The sequence below is a fragment of the Callithrix jacchus genome, chromosome 9, assembly GCF_049354715.1.
Source record: "Callithrix jacchus isolate 240 chromosome 9, calJac240_pri, whole genome shotgun sequence".
In the NCBI taxonomy this organism is placed as follows: Eukaryota; Metazoa; Chordata; class Mammalia; order Primates; family Cebidae; genus Callithrix; species Callithrix jacchus.
The window spans coordinates 40,100,835-40,122,584 of record NC_133510.1 but is presented as its reverse complement, the minus strand read 5'-3'; the positions used below and the strand labels follow the sequence as shown (position 1 = coordinate 40,122,584).

At 46.5% G+C, this 21,750-nt stretch overlaps 1 long non-coding RNA gene, 1 other non-coding gene and 1 pseudogene across 3 annotated transcripts; 2 read left to right on the top strand and 1 right to left on the bottom strand.

The window, feature by feature from the left end:
- Positions 1-8,004: 8,004 nt before the first annotated feature.
- Positions 8,005-21,098, top strand: LOC118144145 (uncharacterized). Its single transcript, XR_004728708.3, has 3 exons — positions 8,005-8,230; positions 14,161-14,320; positions 15,149-21,098. It is a non-coding gene; the product is annotated as an uncharacterized LOC118144145 (long non-coding RNA).
- On the top strand, positions 11,777-11,883 carry LOC118144622 (U6 spliceosomal RNA). Its single transcript, XR_004729387.1, has one exon. It is a non-coding gene; the product is annotated as a U6 spliceosomal RNA (small nuclear RNA).
- LOC118144144 (ubiquitin-ribosomal protein eS31 fusion protein pseudogene) lies at positions 13,341-13,989 on the bottom strand (annotated as a pseudogene). Its single transcript, XR_013522712.1, has one exon. The product of XR_013522712.1 is annotated as a ubiquitin-ribosomal protein eS31 fusion protein pseudogene (transcript).
- Positions 21,099-21,750: the final 652 nt, after the last annotated feature.

Below are 21,750 nucleotides of genomic sequence, written 5' to 3'. Positions count from 1 at the left end.
AGTGCTTGGATTACAGGCATGAGCCACCACGCCCGGCCTACTTTTCCAATAAATTAACTGAGTTTTATGAGCCTCAGAGTCCTCATCTATAAAACTAGGGTCAACATAGCACTGCCTTGAGATGGTTGTGGAAGCTAAATACAAAATATAATTATTGAGCCATTTGCCATTGAAAGTAATGGCAAAATCTACAATTACTTTTGTACCAACCTAAAAATATAAACATGAGCATACGAGACCTGGAATGCATTTTTAAATGTGTACTGCCAAAACTGGGCACAGTGGTGTGTGCCTGTAGTCCCACTTACTTGGAATGCTGAGGTGGGAGGACCGCAGGAACCCAGGAGTTCTGGGCAGCAGTGAGCTGTGACTGTGATTGTGAGTAGCCACTGCACTCCAGCCGGGAAATCCTCCAAACAATAATCAACATAAAACAAACTTGCTACCCACTCTCTTTCAGGATAAGCCATAACAATGAAGGGGGACAAGTTAAGGAGGACAATTGAGTGCCTAAGGAAGGTTCTGGAGTGTGGACAAAGGTGGAGATGGCTCCTTTAACTGATTAATAAAAACCCTTCTTTATTCCATTATTATAAACAGTACAAAACCTCAACTAGGGCTTTTGGCAAACTTTTTTATTTTTCTGAGATGGAATCTCCCTCCGTCACCCAGGAGCAAAACTGGCCCAATCTCGGCTCACTGCAACCTCCATCTTCCAGGTTCAAGCAATTCTCCTACCTCAGTCTTCTGAGTAGCTGGCATTACAGGCACGCGCCACCATGCCCAGCTAATTTTTGTATTTTTAGTAGAAATGGGTTTTCACCATGTTGGCCAGGCTGGTTTTGAACTTCTGACCTCAGGCGATCTGCTTACTTCAGCCTCCCAAAGTGCTGGGATTACAGGCGTAAGCCACTGTGCCCAGCCTTGGCAAACTTTTGTAAAGGATCAGATAGTAAAAAAATATGTATACATAGGCTGGGCACAGTGGCTCACATCTGTAATCCCAGCACTTTGGGAGGCTGAGGCGGGTGGATCATGAGGTCAAGAGATCGAGACCATCCTGGTCAACATGGTGAAACCCCGTCTCTACTAATAATATAATAATTCGCTGGGCACATGCCTGTAGTCCCAGCTACTCGGGAGGCTGAGGCAGGAGAATTGCTTGAACCTGGAGGCAGAGGTTGTGGTGAATTGAGATCATGCCATTGCACTCCAGCCTGGGCAACAAGAGCAAAATTCCATCTCAAAAAAATATATATATGTATACATTTATATACACACATATATATACATATACAAATATATATTTATATACAAATTTTTTTTGGAGACAGAGTCTCACTTTGTCAATCAGTCTGCAGTGCAGTGGCATAATCTTGGCTCACTGCAACCTCCACCTCCTGGGTTCAAGTGATTCTCCTGCCTCAGCCTCCCAAGTAACTGGGATTACAGGTGCCTGCCACTGAGCCGGGCTACTTTTTTTTTTTTTTTTTTTTTTTTGTATTTTTAGTAGAGATGGAGTTTCACCACCTTGGCCAGGCTGGTCTTGAACCCCTAACCTCAGGTGATTTGCCCACCTTGGCCTCCCAAAGTGCTGGGCCCAGCTATATATATATTTTTTGAGATGGAGTCTCACTCTATCACCCAGGCTGGAGTGCAGTGGTGCAATCTTGGCTCACTGCAACCTCCACCTCCTAGGTTCAAGTGATTCTCCTGCCTCAGCCTCCCCAATAGCTGGAATTACAGGTGCCCACCACCACACCCAGCTAATTTTTGTATAGTAGTCGAGATGGGATTTCACTATGTTGGTCAGGCTGGTCTCAAATTCCTGACTTCAAATGATCTGCCTGCCTCGGCCTCCCAAAGTGCTGGGATTGCAGGCATGAGTCACCGTGCCCAGCCTAGATAGTAAATATTTTAAACTTTTCAGTAAATATTTTTACTCACTATTTGCAACTACTCATGCCAGTAGCCATTGTAGCAAAAAAAGCATTCATAGACAATATATAATGCATGAGTATGAGAGTGCCCCAATAAAACTTTTTTTTCTTTTGGAGACGGTCTTGCTGCATCTCCCAGGCTGGAGTCCAGTGGTGTGATCATGGATCACTGCAGCCTTGACCTCCTGGGCTCAAGCAATCCTCCTGCCTCAGGCCCCAGAGTAGCTGGGACTATAGGCTACACCAGCACACTCCACTAAATTTTGTATTTTCAGTAAAGACAGGGTTTAGCCATGTTACCCAGTCTGGTCTGGAGATCCTGGGCTCAAGCAATCCACCCACCTCCCAAAGTGCTGGCATTACAGGCGTGAGCCACTGTGTCCAGTCATTTTTTTTTCTTTTGAGACAGGATCTTGCTCTGTTTCTCATGCTGGAATGGAGTAGCACAATCACAGCTTACTGTAGCCTCGACATTCCAGGCTCAAGTAATCCACTTCAGCCTCCAGAGTAGCTGGGACCACAGTCATGCCGACTACGCTGGGCTAATGTAGAGATGGGGTCTCACTATGTTGCCAAGGCTGGACTTGAACTCCTGGGCTGAAGCAATTCTCCTGCCTCAGCTTCCCGAAGTGCTGGGATTACAGGTGTGAGCCACTGAACCCTGCCTTCAATAATACTTAGTAAATACTAGCAGTTACTTTCCCAAGCATTGAAAACTACTCTACAACACGAGTTTTAAGGATGGCATAACAATCCATATAGATTTTTGTGATTGATTTAACAGTCTCTAATGTTGGGCATTTGCTTTATCCTTATTTTCTTACCTCAACAGGTGCTCATAATTATTTTGTGGAAATTATTTTTAAAGTGGGTATGAGAAAACAAAAATAAATAAAGTGGGGATAAGAAAAAGAAAAATTGCTCATAGGCCATTTACCCAGAGATTATCACTGGCCTCCTCGTTATTATGTATGTTTTCTTCAGACTTATGATTACCTTTATTATTTATTTATTTATTTATATTATATATATTTTTTGGGACAGAGTCTTGCTCTGTCGTCACCCAGGCTGACGTGCAATGGCAATGGCATGATCTCAGCTCACTGCAACCTCCACCTCCAGGTTCAAGTGATTCTCTTGCCTCAGCCTCCCGAGTAGCTGGCATTATAGGCATGTGCCACATCACCCAGCTAATTTTTGTATTTTTGGTAGAGACAGGCTTTCCCATGTTTGCCAGGTTATATTATTACCTTTAAATAAAGCTGGGGTTACACCGTACATCCTATTTTGTAACCTGAATTTTCACTTCTCACAATGATGAAGGTCTCCACCTCTGAGATCCTAAACTTAAAATTATTGATCTTTGACTTCTATTATTCTAGTTTAACTTCTGCCTTCTCACAGTCTCACATCTACTCCCATAAGGGAGACTGCACTTACCATCTGGTCCTCTTGCGTTATATTTCTTACTATAAAACTACAAATTGGTACCTGGTTGCACATCAGTCTCTTAGGAGTTTGGTTACTGTTAGCTCTCACTGTGAGCCTGAGTGATCACCTCAACTGTCCTAGCAAAATAGGGGGGTTGGGGCCATCCAAAGCTGAGGATTTGGGCATTACGACCTAAATAAAGTAACGCAATACTGTCTGAGCAACGAGTCAAACCCAACCAGCCTCCTTCTCTGTCAACTTTATTTTTTATTTTTTTGAGATGAAGTATCACTTCATCACCCAAGCTGGGGTGCAGTGGTGTGATCTCGGCTCACTGCAACCTCTGTCTCCTGGGTTCAAGAGATTCTCCTGCCTCAGCCTCCTGAGTAGCTGGGACTGCAGGCACATGCCACCACGCCCAACTAATTTTTGTATTTTTAGTAGAGATGGGGTTTTTTACCATATGGGACAGGCTAGTCTCGAACTCCTAACCTCGTGATCCACTTGCCTCGGGCTCCTAAAGTGCTAGAATTGTAGGCATGAGCCACCGCACCTGGCCTCTCTGACAACTTTATTTTGCCTTCTTCAAGTGCCATGGCAATTACTGTAAGTGATAACTGGTATTCATCTTTTTTTTTTTTTTTTTTAGATGAGTCTTGCTCTGTCACCCAGGCTGGAATGCAGTGGCACAATTGGCTCGCTACAACCTCCACCTCCCAGGTTCAAGTGATTTTCCTGCCTCAGCCTCCAGAGTAGCTGGGATTACAGGTGCCTGCAACCATGCCCAGCTAATTTTTGTATTTTTAGTAGAAACAGCGTTTCACCAGTTTGGCCAGGCTGGTCTTGAACTCCTGACTTCAGGTGATCCACCCAAATCGGTCTCCCAAAGTGCTGGAATTTCAGGCGTGAGTCACTGCACCCGTCAGTATTTATCGTTTTAAATGGCAAACAACTCTAAATGGCTCTGGTGGAGAGCAAGTTCAGACATGGTTGCTGGAAACTGGCTGAGAGTAGAAGCCCCTTGGAGTGTTCTTTGAAGTGCTGGCTTTAGTTATACAAAATGCTAAATTGCCTCTCCCACTGTCAACATAGCCTTTCATACCTCTTCCTGTTTATGTTATCAAGGAGTTAGTATGTAGACTTCAGAACTCAGTTTTGATCTGCTCTTGATTGAACCTTGGTTTATAGAACTATGGTAGTTTTTCACATCGTTGAGAAAAAGTTGAATGATTGTAACAATGGATTTTCTATGTATATAGATGCTCCTACAGTTGATTTAATTTTTTTTTTTTTTTTTTGGAGACAGATTCTTGCTTTTTCTCATGCTGGAGTGATCTCGGCTCACTGCAACCTCCACCTCCCGGTACAAGCCCAAATGTGGCCCTCTGTCAACTAGACCTCAAAGTCTTTGCTTTGTATGCATATTTCCAATAAAAAAATTACAAGGATTGTTAAAAGTCCTTTTATTTTTACTTATTTATTTATTTATTTTTAGAGACAGAGTCTCGCTCTGTTGCACAGAGTTCAGTGGTGCAATCATAGCTTAGTGCAGCCTCCAACTCATGAGCTCAAGTGATCCTCCCACTTCAGCCTCCAGAAGCTGGAACTACACGTGAATGCCACCATGCCTCAGTCTCCCAAGTAGCTGGGATTACAGGCACCTGCCACCATGGTAATTTCTGTTATTTTTTTTTTTTGAGACAGAGTCTTGCTCTGTTACCCAGGTTGGAGTGCAATGGCGCGATCTGGCTCACTGCAACCTCCACCTCCTGGGTTCAAGCGATTCTCCTGCCTCAGCCCCCCAGTTAGCTGGGATTACCCTGCCACCACGCCCAGCTAATTTTTGTATTTTTAATAGAGATGGAGTTTCACTGTGTTGGGCAGGCTGGTCTCCAGCTCCTGACCTTGTGATCTGCCGGCCTCGGCCTCCCAAAGTGCAGAGATTACAGGCGTGAGCCACTGAATTTCTGTATTTTTTAGTAGAGATAGGGTTTCACCATGTTGCCCAAGAGTGATCTCCAACTCCTGACCTCAAGTGATCTATCTTCCCTGGTCTCCCAAAGTGCTGGGATTACAGGCCTGAACCACCGCACCCAACTTTGATATAAATTTCTAAAAATCTCAACATAATGTGTTTGGCTCCCATTATTATGCTCAGAGTCAGGCACTAGCACATACTAGACCATCAGCTTGACTGATTTGAAAAGACCACTGAAATCCATGATTTGCTACCCATCCTCTGTGTCTGCTCTGGCCAATAAAAAGAAACTTGGATGCACTTAATTTATGAAGACAAGCATTTGTTGATCTGGAAGCTGAATGATAAATGTGACTCCGATGACACTGTACCCCTGTGGATAACGGCAGGCTGGGTATAGCATGTTAGCCGTCATATTCTGTGTACTCCCTGTGACATGGGCACTTCCCTTCCCTCTCAGCGAGGCCAAAGCAGAGGCACAGAAACCTGAACACAAACATGAAAAACACCTTACCACCTGGGAGTCAGGGGCAGGTTCGGGCACATCCATTCCTCTGGCATTTGAGCAGCTGTTTTCCACAACATTAACTTAGCACAGCAGGGGTAAATCAGATTAAAAACCAATAAAAGAGTAGTCTCTTCATCCCACCCTCAACTTCCTCCTACTTCACCAGAATCCAGTAAAATACTGAATGCGACCCTTTCTCAACTAGACCTCAGAAATCTTCTTTGCTTTATATGCGTATTTCCAATAAAAAATTACAAGGATTGTTAAAAGTCCTTTTATTTTTACTTATGTATTTATTTATTTTTAGAGACAGGGTATTGCTCTGTTGCCCAGGCTGGAGTTGAGTGGTGCGATCATAGCTCAGTGCAGCCTCCAACTCTTGAGCTCAAGTGATCCTCCCACTTCAGCCTCCAGAGAAGCTGGGACTACAGATGCATGCCACCATGCCAGGCTAATAAAAGAATTAAAAAACCAAAAGAGGTTTTTGAAGAGTTTTGTTGGCGGCCACAGTGGCTCACGCCTGTAATCCTAGCACTTTGGGGGGCCAATGCAGGTGGATCACCTGAGGTCAGGAGTTCGAGACCAGCCTGACCAACATGGAGAAACCCCATCTCAACTAAAAATACAAAATTAGCCAGCTGTGGCGGCACATGCCTGTAATCCCAGCTACTCAGGAGGCTGAAGCAGGAGAATCACTTGAATCCGGGAGGCGGAGGTTGCAGTGAGCCAAGATCGCATCATTGCACTCCAGCCTGGGCAAAAAGAGTGAAACTCCCTCTCAAAAAAAAAAAAGAAAAGAAAAGAAAAAAAGCCAGGCGCAGTGTCATGCCTGTAATCCCAGCATGTTGGGAGGCCAAGGTGGGCAGATACCCTGAGGTCAGGAGTTCGAGACCAGTCTGACCAACGTGGAGAAAAATACAAAAATTCGCTGGGTTACATTTATTGATTTGCATATGTTATATGTTGAACCAGCCTTGCATCCTAGAGATGAAGCCGACTTGATTTTGATGGATAAGCTTTTTGATGTGCTGCTTGATTCAGTTTGCCAGTATTTTATTGTGGATTTTCGCATTGATGTTTATCAGGAATATTGGCCTGAAATTTTCTTTTTTAGTTGTCTCTTTGCCAGGCTTTGGTATCAGGATGATGTTGGCCTCATAAAATGAATTAGGGAGGATTCCCTCTTTTCCTACTTCTTTTTAGCTGGGCGTGGTGGCACATGCCTGTAATCCCAGCTACTCAGGAGGCCAAGGCAGGAGAATTGCTTGAACCCGGGAGGCGGAGGTTGTAGTGAGTCAAGATCAAGCCATTGCACTGCAGCCTGGGCAACAAGAATGAAACGCTGTCTCAAAACAAAAACAAAAACAAAAACAAACAAAAAAAGAGTTTTGTTGAGTCAGGGTCTTGCTACGTTGCCCAGGCTGGTCTCAAACTCCTAGCTTCAAGCAATCCTCCTGCCTCAGCCTCCCAAAGGGTTGTTATTACAGGCATGAGCCACCATGCCTGGCCTTAAAGTCCTTTTAAAATACAAGACAAGAAACATTTGGCTGGGTGTGGTGGCTCACACCTGTTATTTTAGCACTTTGGGAGGTCAAGGTGGGTGGATCACCTGAAGTCAGGGGCTTGAGACCAGCCTGGTCAATACAGTAAAACTTCATCTCTACCAAAAATACAAAAATTAGCCAGGCATGGTGGCATGTGCCTGTAATCCCAGCTACTCAGGAGGCTGAGGCAGGAGAATCACTTGAACCCGGGAGGTGGAGGTTGCAGTGAGCCAGGATCGCACCATTGCACTCCAGCCTGGGAGACAGAGTGAGACTTGGTCTCAAAAAAAAAAAAAAAAGATTTACTGAACATCTAGTACATACCATGCAGTGTAATGTGTGTGGTTTTATTTATCTCAGCATAACCCTGGGAAGCAGTCTATTAGCAGACACAGGGGACAAGGCATAGGATGATCAGCTAACACACCCAGGGCCAAATATAAATAGCAGAATTCAAATTAAAGCCACCCTCCAAGCCATATCCTTCCCATTATCACACTACTGCATGTCTACAGCACAGTTGATGGGCATAACCCTTCTTAGCAACAGTGAGCAGCTGAGCAGAAAGTAATTGCAGGAGGCAAAGCCAAGAGGAAAACTGCTGAGAGTGCTGACGAGTAGGTGGAGAGAACAGAAGCACACACCATAGGGTGCAATCTTAGTGAGCTTTGTTTTCCCTCAATGGAGGTACGTTCAGACCCAGGCCTGTCTCATTCATTCCCCCTGCTAGGGCACTGAATGGCTTGGACTCAGGAGTTGGGAAGGACATGGGGAAGTTGCTTTCCCAGTGGTGAGGACCGTGGCCACCGTGTGTATACAGCAAGAACAGGTAACAGAAGGGCCAGCATGGGGACACAGTGCAATGGTATACCGAGGGACAGGAGCATGAACCAGAACCACAGGACTGAGCTCCACTGGTTCCCAGGGAGGTGCCGGTGGGGGTGGGTGCGCTTCCTGGAAGCCAGACGCAGCGCCCAGGGGCAGTGTGAGGAGGTCTTCCTCAGACTCAGGGTTTGGGCAGGGATAGCGGGTGACCTGTGTGCTGGCTCTCCAGAAACTGAAAGCAGCAAGAGACACTTGGGCTCTGTTTTCAGTTGTTTTGGTGGTTTGTTTTGTTTTTGTAGGCACTCAGAGGTTGGCTGGAAATAAAGGTGGAGGAACTGGGCAGTTCAAAGGCAGGGAGGGCTTTCCCCATCCCCACCCCACCCACCCCACCCCCTTTCATTCAGAAAAGCCACAAAATCGTGGCCCCAGGGTGTGTGTGAAAGAAGCAAGGAGTGACTCCACCCAGCTCCTCTGGAGCAGAGGGAGGCTGTGGGCCTGGTCTTTGTGCATGTATTCCTGTGTGTGCCTGTGTGTGCGCGCTTGCTGGGGTGCTCAAGGGTTGGGGGAGCTGGCTGAGCAGACCGAGGAGATGGAGGGAGGTGGAGGAAAGTGGCTGCCATAGAGCTCTGGCTCTGGCTGACCTGAGCCTCTTTCTGAAGCTGCAGCTGCACTTTCGGGCCAGGCACTGTTGACACTATGGGTGTAAACGTGTGGCCAACAGTAGAATAGAGACTCAGAGTCTTGAGAAAGAAAGTGGTGACTTCCCCCTTTTTCTTCCTTCTTTCCCCTACAGAGCCTGCCATGTAGGGGCAGAGGTATGGACAAGCTGTCATTATAATACTAACAGCAAAGGGCTGGGCATGACACGTGGAAACACCATTGGCTCTAGAACTTGGGGCATTTGGTATGGTGGCAGGCAGGGATCCAGATGTAATATTTGTTATCTATTGCTGTGTAATGAATTAGCTTAAAGTATAGCAGCTTAAGAGAAGAAATGTTTATTATCTCACAGTATCTTTGGCTCAGAAATACGGGTGTGGCTTAGCTGGGTGCTTTCTGGTGAAGGTATTTTCATGAGGTTGCATTTGTGCCACCAGCTGGGGCTGCCATTTGATCTGAAGACTCAACAGTGGGGGACTGGAATCCAAGCTCCCTCACCTGGACACCAGCAGGATTCAGTTCCTTGAAGGCTGTTGCCTAGAGGCCTCCCTCTTTCCCTCCTTACAGGCCCTTCTCACAGGGCAGTTCATGACATGCAGCTGACTTTCTGCAGAGCATCCAAGTTAGAAAGAGCCCTTAGAAAGAAGGGACCGTCTTTATATAACCTCATCTCAGAAGTTACGTCCCATCCCTTCTGCAAGGTTCTATTATTCAAAATTGCATCAGTAAATCCAGCTCACTCAAGGGAAAGGGATTACTAGGAGGCGGGGGTCACTGGGGGCCGTTCTAGAGGCTGCCTGTCACAGTATCCAAGCTGAGACCTGCGGAATGACAGGAGTTCACCAGTCACGGGGGCAGGAGGGAGTTGGGGGAACGGCAGGTGCAGTGAACTGCAGCTGTAACTCAGGGGGGCTGCAGAGAGAGCACTGCCTGGAGTGGGGCCATGCAGTGGAGAGGCCAGCAGGGCCCAGAACTTGTACAGTCTTTTAACCCGGGTTTGCAAGGGTGGACTTTATCCTGGAAATATGAGGAGCCTTAAGTTAGAGGCTAACAGTTAAGATCTGGCTTTAGAATGATTACATTGCAGGCCCAGTGCAGTAGCTCATGCCTGTAATCCCAGCACTTTGGGAGGCTGAGGCAAGCAGATCATCTGAGGTCAGGAGTTTGAGACCAGCCTGGTGAAACTCTGGCTCTACTAAAAATACAAAAAAATTAGCTGGGTGTGGTGGCAGTAGAGGCTGAGGCAGGAGAATTGTTTTAGCCCGAGAGTTGGAGGAGGTTGAGACTGTATCAGAAGGAAGGAAGGAAAGGAAGGGAAGGAAGGAAGGAAGGAGGGAGGGAGGGAGGGAGGGAGGGAGGGAGGGAGCGAAGGAAAGAGGGAAGGAAGGGCAGGCGGGTGGGCTTATGTTTATCTCCCTCCTCTAGAACATAAGCTCAATGAGGGCGGGGATTCTTGGTTGGTAGTTTCTGGTATCCCCAGTATTTAGCACAGTGGCTCTAAATGAATGACTAGAACACCCCCAGGTTTCTGGCTTGAGTAACTGGGTGGAGTTATTCTCTAAGCTATGAGGCACAGAGGGCAAACATGGACAAGAACCTAATATCTGAGAAATACTGAATTTGAAGTGCTTTGTGGGACATCCAAGAATAAACGCTTGGTAGGCAGTTGACATGTGGGGATCTGGAAAGCCTCTCAGAGAAATGGTGAGAGATGCAGACTTGAGGATCCAGCACCCAGATGCCAATTATGGGAGTAGTAAACATGGCCCTGGGACCCTTTCCCGGAGTTTCTAGGACACCTTACGCAGCAACAGTGCTTGCTTTGAAAGATAGTAAAGGAAGAAAGTCTTGCCAATTGTCATTCACAAAAGAAAGCCTAAAGTATGTTGCCAGAGAGGAGAGGAGAAAGCCAGGAATCACAAAGGCCAGGAGAGAAATTTGGGTACTGTAAGAACAGCACAATAGGTTAGGGAAGGATTGAAAGGAGCCCAGTGAGTTGAAGCCCACTGTGGGTGGGGAGGAAGGAAAAAAAGAATGTCTTCCAGAATGCAAAGCATTACTTAACATTATTTTATTTTATTTTATTTATTTTTAGATGAAGTTTCGCTCTGTTGCTCAGGCTGGAGTGCAGCATGTTCTGGGCTCACTGCAACCTCCGCCTCCCAGGTTCAAGCAATTCTTCTGCCTCAGCCTCCTGAGTAGCTGGGATTACAGGCACTCACCACAACGCCTGGCTCATTTTTGTATTTTTAGTAGAGACCAGGTTTCACCATGTTGGCCAGGCTGCTCTCAAACTCCTGACCTCAGGTAATCCACCTGTCTCGTCCTCCCAAAGTGGTGAGATTACAGGCATGAGCCACCATGCCCAATGTATTATTTTATTTTATTTTGAGACAGGATCTCGCTCTGTTGCTCAGGCTAAAGTGCAGTGATGCAACCATGGCTCACTGCAACCTCCTCTTCCTGATTCTCAAGCAATCCTCCCATCCCAGCCTCCCAGAGTGCTGGGATTACAGGTGTGAGCCATCACACCCAGCCTCCATTACTTAAAATTTGTTTTAATTAGCTGGGGGCGGTGGCTCATGCCTGTAATCACAACAGTTTGGGAGGCCAAGGCGGGTGGATCACCTGCAGTCAGGAGTTTGAGAGCAGACTGGCCAACATGGTGAAAGCTGTCTCTACTAAAAATACAAAAATTAACTGGGCATGGTAGTGGGCTCCTGTAATCCCAGCTACTGGGGAGGCTGAGGCTGGAGAATCGCTTGGACCCAGGAGATGGAGGTTGCAGTGGGCTGAGATGGTGCCACTGCATTCCAGAGCAACAGAGTGAAACTCCGCCTCAAAAAAGAAAAATTAAAACTATCACTTCCAAACACCATTAAAACACAAAGTGCCCGCTTTGGCGCATATATACTAAAATTGGAAAAGTAACAAAGAAGATTAACACAGCCCCTGCACAAAGATGACAGGCAAATTCATCAAACAAACATTCCTTTTTTTTGAGACAGTGTTTCACTCCTATCACCAAGGCTGGAGTGCAGTGGCTTCATCTCAGCTTACTGCAACCTCCACCTCCCCGGCTCAATGGATTCTCCTGCCTCAGCCTCTGGAGTAGCTGGGACTATAGGCGTGCACCACTGTGCCCAGCTAATTTTTGAATTTTTGGTAGAGATAAGGTTTCACTATGTTGCCCAGGCTGGTTTTGAACTTCTGAGCTCAAGCGATCCACCCACCTCAGCCCCTCCCAAAGTGCTGTGATTACAGGCGTGAGCCACTGTGCCCAACCTCATATTTTTTACATTAATTTTGAAAAAAAAAAAAACATACAAAATATAGATAAGTGTTTAGATCACAACTTCCCCATATTGGTCTTTGTTGCAGCAATCTGGGAATCACCTGGATGTTTTTTTTCTTTTTTTGAGATGAAATCTCGCTCTGTTGCCCAGGCGGGAGTGCAGTGAAGTGATCTTGGCTCACTGTAACCTCCACCTCCTGGATTCAAGCGATTCTCTTGCCTCAACCTCCCGAGTAGCTAGAACTACAGGCATGTGCCACCATGCCCAACTAATTTTTTGTATTTTTAGTAGAGACAGGGTTTCACTGTGTTAACCAAGATGGTCTCCATCTCTTGACCTCGTGATCTGCCCGCCTCAGCCTCCCAAAGTGCTGGGATTATAGGGGTGAGCCACTGTGCCCCACCAACCTGGGCAGTTTTTGAAAACACAGATTCTGGGTTTGCCCCAGTTCCATAAAATTCACCTCTCCAGGGTGAGGCAGGATAAACTATTTTTTAATGTGCCACGTGACTTTGAAGAGTGACAAGCTTTTTTAAAATTTTGGGTTTTCTGCTTTTATTATTTTTAACTGATACATAATAATTGTATATATTTATTCAGTACAGTATGAGATTTTGATATAGGCATACAATGTAATGATCTAATCAGGGTAATTAACATATCCATCACTTCAAAGGGTTTTGACATCACTCATTTACACCTCTAAGAAATAATGATTTTTGCAGGGTGCAGTTGCTCACGCCTGTGGTCCCAGCACTTTGGGAGGCTGAAGCAGGCAGATCACCTGAGGTCAGGAGTTCAAGACCAGCCTGACCAAGATGGAGAAACCCCATATCTACTAAAAATACAAAATTAGCCAGGCATGGTGAGGCATGCCTCTAACTTGGTAGGCTGAGGCAAGAGAATCGCTTGAACCTGGGAGGCAGAAGTTGCAGTGAGACAAGATCTCACCACTGTACTCCAGCCTGGGCAACAAGGGGGAAAACTCTGTCTCAAAAAAAAAAAACCTGATTTTTATTTGACTTTAAGCCCTTTTAGAAGAAATAAAACAGTACAAAACATTTCATAGATTGCTAAACTGTTAGAAGCCGATTGTTAAATTTAACTTTAATAGGAAATTTAAAGCAATCAAGAAAATAAACTCTCCACAAAGTTTTTTTTTTTTTTTTTTTTTTTTTTAGTTCATGTCTTTTATTAACTCAGTTATTTGTCTTCTGGTTTGTTAAAGCAGTAAGTCAGACAACATTTGCCACAATAATGTCTGTCAAAGTGGCTTGCCATAAACACTCCAGCACCACATTCATCAGAAGGGCATTCTCGACGAAGGCGACTAATTTTGCCATTCTCATCCACCTTATAATATTTCAGGACAGCCAGCTTAACCTTCTTTCTCTTGTGCTTATTCTTCTTGGGAGTGGTGTAAGACTTCTTCCTTTTCTTAGCACCACCACGAAGTCTCAACACAAGATGACCAGTAGACTCCTTCTGAATGTTGTTGTCAGACAAAGTACGTCCATCTTCCAGTTGCTTGCCAGCAAAGATCAGTCTTTGCTGATCAGGAGGAATTCCTTCCTTATCCTGGATCTTGGCCTTTACATTTTCTATCGTATCCGAGGGTTCAACCTCGAGGGTGATGGTCTTCCCCATAAGGGTTTTCACGAAAATCTGCATTTTGGTGGCAGCCCCACGTGAGGCTGAGAAAAAGGAAGAGATGGGTTAGGTCAGAGGACACACATGCACGAGGCAAACGACGCTGGCCCGAGAGCATGCGAAGAGCAGACACTCACCGCAGATGGTGGATCGAAAAGCTCCACAAAGTTTATTTTTTAAAAAACTATAAAATACATCCTGTAGGTATATTATCAATAAAATGCTGATGACTATAATTAGGACTATACGTTTAGTTGAGAGTGAGAGCTAGATTAGTAAATAAAATTGTCCATAAACATTTGTAAATCAGTTTTCCTCTTTTACAAAGAACCCAGTGCTTTAAGTGAAGAGCAGAGACAGCTCCTGGCTCTGGATGGGGTCGAAGTCTTCGCTGTTCCAAGGAAAGCTCCCAGCTGACCATTGCCCTCTTCTCTTGGAAAGCGCCACAGCTACCTTCCACCACTCCTGGAGCAATTTTCCAGCCTGAGGTGCACAACTGCTTCCATGTCCTTGCCATTCTTGTTTGTCCTTGGCAGTTCACTTTGATTCTCAAAAGTCCATTAAAAACCCCTTCCAGGTCCTTGGGGATCCCTGGCCATGTAAGCTCTGCAACCAAACTTTCTAGTATGAAGTTTCTAGAGCTTTCCACAGCCTCTAGCTCAGTCTCTCTCTCTCCAGTCTGGCCACAGACCCCCAGCGACCTATCTGCCATCTCTTGGAAATTTCTTTCTAAATTCCCAACTCCCTGTGCTACCTTTCCAGGACTTGGAGTTGCAATAGTTTGCCCAGTTCCCCTTTTCCTTTAGTCTTTAAAGATAAGTCCACAGGTTTTTCATTTGTTTATAAAATTTACTTTACATCAGGAAATGAAAATAAACATAGGGAAGCTGATAAGTCACAGCTCCCCACCCCCAGCCCTTGCTCTGGGAAAGCCTCTAGCAAGGCTCAGATGCTTCTATCTTAAGGTTAAATCACACCAAACAATAGACACCCTTTGGTTTCACCTCAGTGGGAGGAATGTGCCTAGTGCCATGGGTCTCCTGCCCCACACAGGATTTCTCTGGACTCCTTAGAGTGTTTCTTCAAAACAAGTTCAATCTCGATCTGATTAGTCCCTGAAGAGATGCAAATCAAATGAGATACGATTTTTGTTCTATCAAGAGGGCACAATAATAAAAAAATGAAAATGAAGCCTGATAATAGTCTGTTTGGGCCAGCTTGCTGGGAAGCAGACTCATTTTTATACTGCTGGAGGAGTTCAGCATTAAGGGCCTTAAATTCGTTCATCCTCTTCAACCCAGTAATCCCACTTCTAGGAAAATATCCTAAGGAAATTGCAAGGCCAGTTGCCTCGCCGGGAAGCCAGACACACCAACCTCTGCACTCAGCACCTGACTCTGCACCCAGCACCAGGTTCTGCACTCGGCACCTAGCTCTGCCACATGGCTCCCCTGGAAGCCTCCAGCTGATGCAACCCTGGCCAGCTCTTGCACCAGAAAACCTGCCTAACAACCCGCCAACCAATGGCGGCCTGACCCGTCCCATTCCCGCTCCCCTGGAGCCAATCAGAGCACCCAGCTGTTGCTCTTTCCTCATAGCCATAAAAACCCCCTGCCCCAGGAAGTCAGCGCGACTTCTCTGGCCCCCCTTTCCCCAGACCAGGGAACTCGCCCAGGAGCTGATTAAATTTCTTTATTTCAATAACTGGCCTCAGTTGCCTTATTCGCCTCATTCGAACCTCAGTGGCCTCATTCAAACCGTACATTTGGTGCCAAAACCCAGGAGGAGCCTAGCCCCTCTTCCTTTCCCTTTTTGGGAAGGGGTGGTTCCTCACCCAGAAGCTGAACCAGGAATCCGTCAACCTCCACGGTGTCACTGGTCACCACACGGTAAGACACGAGGTAAAATATTTGGTGCTGCCTAACTAAACCTGCTGCTCGGAACCTCACCCCCACCTACTCCCAGGAGCACTCCTGTCCATAGTCACGGCCGTGCCAGGAGGGCCCCTCCTCACTCCAGGTTAGAAGTTCCACAGAGACCTCCAGGAGCTTCCCCTGCCAAAGCGCCAAGGAGACATCTTTCTGCTCTGGTCTTTCTCCCTTACCCTCGTACTCAGAACGAGAACTGGGACACCAGTTCCCGTTCCTAACTACTCCATAGCGGTGAGTGAATTCTGAGCAGCAAATCCAGATTCAGCTGTATTCTCAGCTCCTGTTTCTGCTCCTATCTTCTCTCTCTCTCTCTTTTAAGATGGCGGCCATTTCCTGTTTCTGCTCCTATCTTCTCACTCTCTCTCTCTCTCTTAAGATGGTGGCCATTTCCCGTTTCCCTTTGTGTTTCTGTTTCTGTCTTCTAACGTCCTTCTCCTAAAATGGTCATCCTCCGTCTTCTCCTTCTATACTGCCCCTCAACCATACGCCAATTAAATCCTACCCACAAATCCTCCGCCATATGTGGAACCTCAGCCCCCCACCCCCCAGGTCCTCCTCTTCCTGGTTCCATCCTAGCCTCTCCTGTCACTTCTCATACTCGCTCGCACCGTGCTCCTAATGATGAAACCTCCCTCCTTTGCCCCCTTCGCAAGGTTGCCAGAGCGGAAGGCATTGTTCGCGTACGTGTTCCCTTCTCCCTCTCTGATCTATCAGCCATTGAGAAATGCCTAGGGTCATTTTCCACCAATCCTACTGCTTACACCAAAGAATTCTGCTACCTCACCCAGGCTTACAACCTCACCTGGCATGATACCTATGTGATTCTGTCCTCCACCCTCACACCAGATGAGCGTGACTGCATCCTTACAGTGGCCCAGGCACATGCTGATCAGGTACCACAGACAAATGCCAGTAGGTGCGGCAGTGGTCCCCGAGGCCAACCCTAATTGGAACTATCAAACTTGTCAAGATGGCTGCCGCCACCGAGACCAAATGCTACAGTGCCTCCTAGTGGGCATGCAAAGTGCAGCCCAAAAGGTAGTTAATTATGATAAGTTAAGGGAAATAACTCAGGGTCCTACTGAAAACCCCGCTGCCTTTCTCGACCGATTAACTAATGCTATGATCCTTCATACCCGGCTGGACCCAGCCTCTTTACCAGGGGCTACAGTCCTAGCCACCCATTTCATCTCTCAGTCAGCAGCTGACATTAGAAAGAAACTTAAAAAGGCTGAGTAGGGCCCCCAAACTCCCATATGAGACCTGGTAAACATGGCATTTAAAGTTTTTAATGGCTGAGAGGAAAAGGCTGTGGCCACCTGCCAGGCCCATCTACAGCAAAAGGTAAGCCTCCAAACCCAAGCTCTTGTGGTAGCCCTGAAGCCGGCAACCCACCAGGCTCCTGGCGGAGGGGGTCCATCAAAACCCACCAAGAACTCCAGAGGAGTTCTGCCTGGGCCCTGTTTCAAGTGTGGTCAGGAGGGACACTGGGCACGTCAGTGTCCATGTCCCCAACCACCTACCAAGCCCTGCCCGGACTGCAAGCAGCTTGGATATTGGCACAGTGATTGCCCATCCTGGACTACAGGCCCACCCCCTGCACCTCTATGTGGAGGTAAGGCCAGTCCGCAGGAAGCAATCCCATCACTTGAACTTCTTGGCCTTCTGGATGACTGACGCAGCCTGGACTCAAAGACCCCCATCACCCTTGCCGAGCCCAGGGTAACACTGCAGGTAGCAGGTAAGTCCATTTCCTTCTTAGTGGACATGGGCACTACCTATTCTGTATTGCCTTCCTACTCAAGGACCTAGCATACCTTCCCAGGTTTCAGTCATGGTAATTGATGGAAAGCCTTCCTGTCCTAATCAAACCCATCCTTTAGCCTGTGTTCTCAAGGGACACCCCATTTCCCACTCTTTTTAAATTATACCCTCGTGCCCAGTCCCTCTTGTAGGATGAGACATTCCCCAGACTGTGGGGGCCACTCTCCAACTCACTGGCCCTCCACACTCAAGCCCATCATCTGCCCACCTCCTACTGCCACTCCTAACCGATGCCACGCCCTGTCTTAACTCCTTGTCCCAATCTCCTATCCCTTCTGACGTAGTTAATCCCCTGGTATGGGATATCTCCAAGCCTGTAGTAGCCAAACATCATCCCCAGGTTAAGATTCTTCTCAAAAATCCTACCCACTTTCCTTCGCATCCTCAGTTCCCCATCTCGAAGGCCCACCGTCAAGGCCTGAAGCCTATCATCACCTGCCTGCTAGCCCAGGAACTACTTATTCCTACCAGTTCCCCTTGTAACACTCCTATCTTGCCGGTCCAAAAGCCGTCCGGTGGCTACCACCTGGTTCAGGTGCCTCATTCGAACCTCAGTTACCTCATTCAAACCTTACAGAAATAATCAAAAGATGCATCAAGAATTTATGAACAAAAGATAGTCACTGCAGAGCCATCACTGAGAAGAACCGGAAAAGACTTAACATGCCTTTCAGGTGGGGCCTGGCTCTGCAAATCCTCATCTATCTCTCTGATAGAATGGGGTGCATCCAGTCATGGAATCATCCGTGCCACAAGCAGTTATTCAGTACCTACTCTGCGTTAGGTAAACAATGCAGAGTATTGTTAACTTGGCTGGGTAAACAGGTAAGTTATCAGTGCCCCAGAAGATGCAGTCACTAAAATCCATGATTTCCTAAAGTAAAACAATTTAAAATTGTTCACATTATTTGTGTGTGTGTGGGGGGGCATTTTATTGCCCTTCACTTCTCATTCCCCCCCTCCCCTGCCACTCCCTCAAGCAGTTGCCAAATTCAAATAATTTTTCCTTCAATGCTTCTCCAGTCTGTGACCTCTCCTTTTCTTTCAAAAGCAAATCCTAAGGCTGGGAGGTAACCTGATCACCGAGGAACACAAACCTGGAAATCTTCGGATTGGTTTCTGGTTCCAGGAAGTTGCGTGACTTTGGGCAAATCACATCACCTCTGCGAGTGTTTCTAATCAGAATAAAGGGCTGGACCAATCTTCCAGATCCTTTGAATCCAATCATTTTGGCCTTATGACGGAACCATCTGTAGATGAGGGCATCTGAACCCCAGTTAAAGGGAGGGGTACAGTGAAGCCCCTCAAGATCTGAGATGCTTTTCCTGGACATTTAAAAGGCAAAGGGTTGTCTAGAGTGAAAGTATAAGACAGACAGGCCCTGTCCCAGGCAGCTCACTGCACTCCGCTCTTCTTTCCAGCAGACCCCAAACTTTGCTACAGCCAGCTTTAGCAAGCAGGCCTGTCATCCTTTCAGGTGCGATGTAATATCAAGAAGCAGCAGCTGACAATTATTGGGTGCTACTAAGGGCAGGAGATTTGCAGTTCCTTCCCTTTCACACAAAAGTATGAGGTCTGTTTTACTATTCTCATTCTAAAGGCAAAATGGAGGCTCACGGAGGTTACAGAACTTATGGGAAGTGACAGGGCTATTTGCCACCTTTATACTGGCCGGTCTTCCTCTTTTTCTCAAAGGGTGGGGTGGGGGAGCAGCCTCTCGTGTTATCACCCTTTCCTGCCGCAGAAAACAGAAGTGTAGGTCAGTATGGTAGCACAAGTTTGTTGATTACCAACTGGGAGACAGAGATGAGATGACTCACAAGCATGTAGGTTAGCAGGGCTGCAGAAGTTTATAAATGATCTTAGAATCTCCTGCAGCCCCATTCTTTCATTTGGTAACCGACCTCCTCCCTGCCCTCAGCCTCATAGCACCCTTCCCCCACTAGGGTGAAGGGTCAGCTCTGAAAATGCAGTCAGGAAGGAACAATGAATGTCTTCTCTCCGCCTGAGAGAAATAAAATTTGCATCTCAGATGAGCTCAGATTGGTGACGCCTCCTTCGGACTCCGATCCTTGCAGTCAATCTCTGCTCTGGGAATTTCCTGTGACCTGTTAAGGTTTGCTGCTCCAAAGGAATAAGGAGTATTCTTTGACATTTATGTCCATTTAACTCAGGAATGTAAAAAGGCAGGTTAGAGTTCTATGGACACCCTGAAATTGTACATAAGAGTGTGCGCACACATAGGTGCGTTTTCCTGGGGATGGTTGTTCATAGCTTTCCTTAGATTGTTAAAGGAATTTATAGCTACCCAAGGTTAAAAACTTCCGTGAGGAGTGTGATAAAGGAGGAACAGTGGTGCAAATCCTGTGGGAGGGGGAATGACTTAACAAACCCAGAAGTGAGGGTGGGAGGGAAATATTCAGGTGAGACTCAATTCAGAGGTAGGATTTTTTTTTCGGAGGTAACTTTTTTTGTGTTCTTACTGTGTGCCAGGCATTGCTTTAAAATATATGAGGCCAAGAGCAGTGGCTCACGCCTGTAATCCCAGCACTTTGGGAGACTGAGGTGGGTGGATGACTTGAGGTCAGGAGTTCGAGACCAGCTTGGCCCACATGGTGAAACCCCGACTCTACTAAAAGTAGAGAAATTAGCCAGGCGTGGTGGCATGCCGTAGTTGCAGCTACTCAGGTGGCCAAGGAACGAGAATCTCTTGAACCTGGGAGGCGGAGGTTGCAGTGAGACCAGATTGTGCTACTGCACTCCAGCCTAGGCAACAGAGGAGACTCTGCTTCAAAAAATAAAAATAAACAATAAACTAAAATATATGAGAATTAGGTAATTCTTTTTCTTTTTTTCTTGAGATGGAGTCTTGCTCTTTTGCCTAGGCTGGAATGCAATGGCGGGATCTCACTGCAACCTCTGCCTCCCAGGTTCAAGCGATTCTCCTGCCTCAGCCTCCCAAGTAGTTGGGATTACAGGCACACACCACCACACCCAGCTCATTTTTTGTATTTTTAGTAGAGACGAGGTCACCATATTGGCCAATCTGGTCTCAAATTCCTGACCTCAAGTGATCCACCCAACTCAGATTACAAGTGTGACCCACTGTGTCCAGTCCTGGGCTTTTTGACATCCTTTTATTTTTTTCTTTGGTAAAGTGTATATTCAAATCATTTGCCCTTTTTTTGTTGTTGGGCTGTTTATCTTACTGAATTGTGAGGGTTCATTCTATACTCTGAATGCAAGTTCTTTGTCAGATATGTGTGTTGCTAATATTCAGTACCAGTCTGTGGCTTATCTTTGCATCCTCCTAAATTTCTTTCAAACAGCATACGTTCTGACATGGAGTAATTAGTCCTGGGCCTGGCAGATTTCTTTCTTTCAGGACCCGAGGCCTCTGCTGCAAACATGTTCTACAAGATCCTTGGTCAGAATAAGCAGCATATGAGCTTGATAACTGTTATGGTCATAATGTTTGTATCCCATCAAAATTTGTATGTTGAAACCTCATCTCCAATGTGATAGTATTAAGATCAGGGCCAGGCCAGGCTGGGCGTGGTGACTCACGCCTGTAATCCAAGCACTTTGGAGGCCAAGGTGGTCGGATCACCTGAAGTCGGGAGTTCAAGACCAGCCTGACCAACATGGTGAAACCCTTTTAAAAAAAAAAAAAAAAAACAGATAGGGGCCGTTTGGGAGGTGATGAATTGGCTTAGTGCCCTTATAAAAGAGGGCCAAAGGAGCTTTACGCCTTTCACTATGTGAGTGCACAGGGGAAGGCGCCATCTGTGAGGAATAGGCTCTCAGCAGATATTAGCACCTTGTTCTTGGGCTTCCCAGCGACCACAATTATGAGATGTAAATGCTGTTTATTGTTTATGTCACCCCCCCCCAGCATATGGTATTATTATTATTTTTGGATATCGGGTCTTGCTCTATCACCCAGGTTGGAGTGCAGTGGCATGATCATGGCTCATTGCAGCTTCAACCTCCTGAACTCAAACAATGCTCCCACTTCAGCTTCCCAAATATCTGGGGCAACAGGTGTGAGCCACCATGCCTGGCTAATTTTTTGATTATTTTTAGAAAAGGGGTCTCCCTATGTTGTCCAGGCTAGTATTTTCTTATCAAAGCCGGAAAGGACAAAGACATTGTCCATCTTT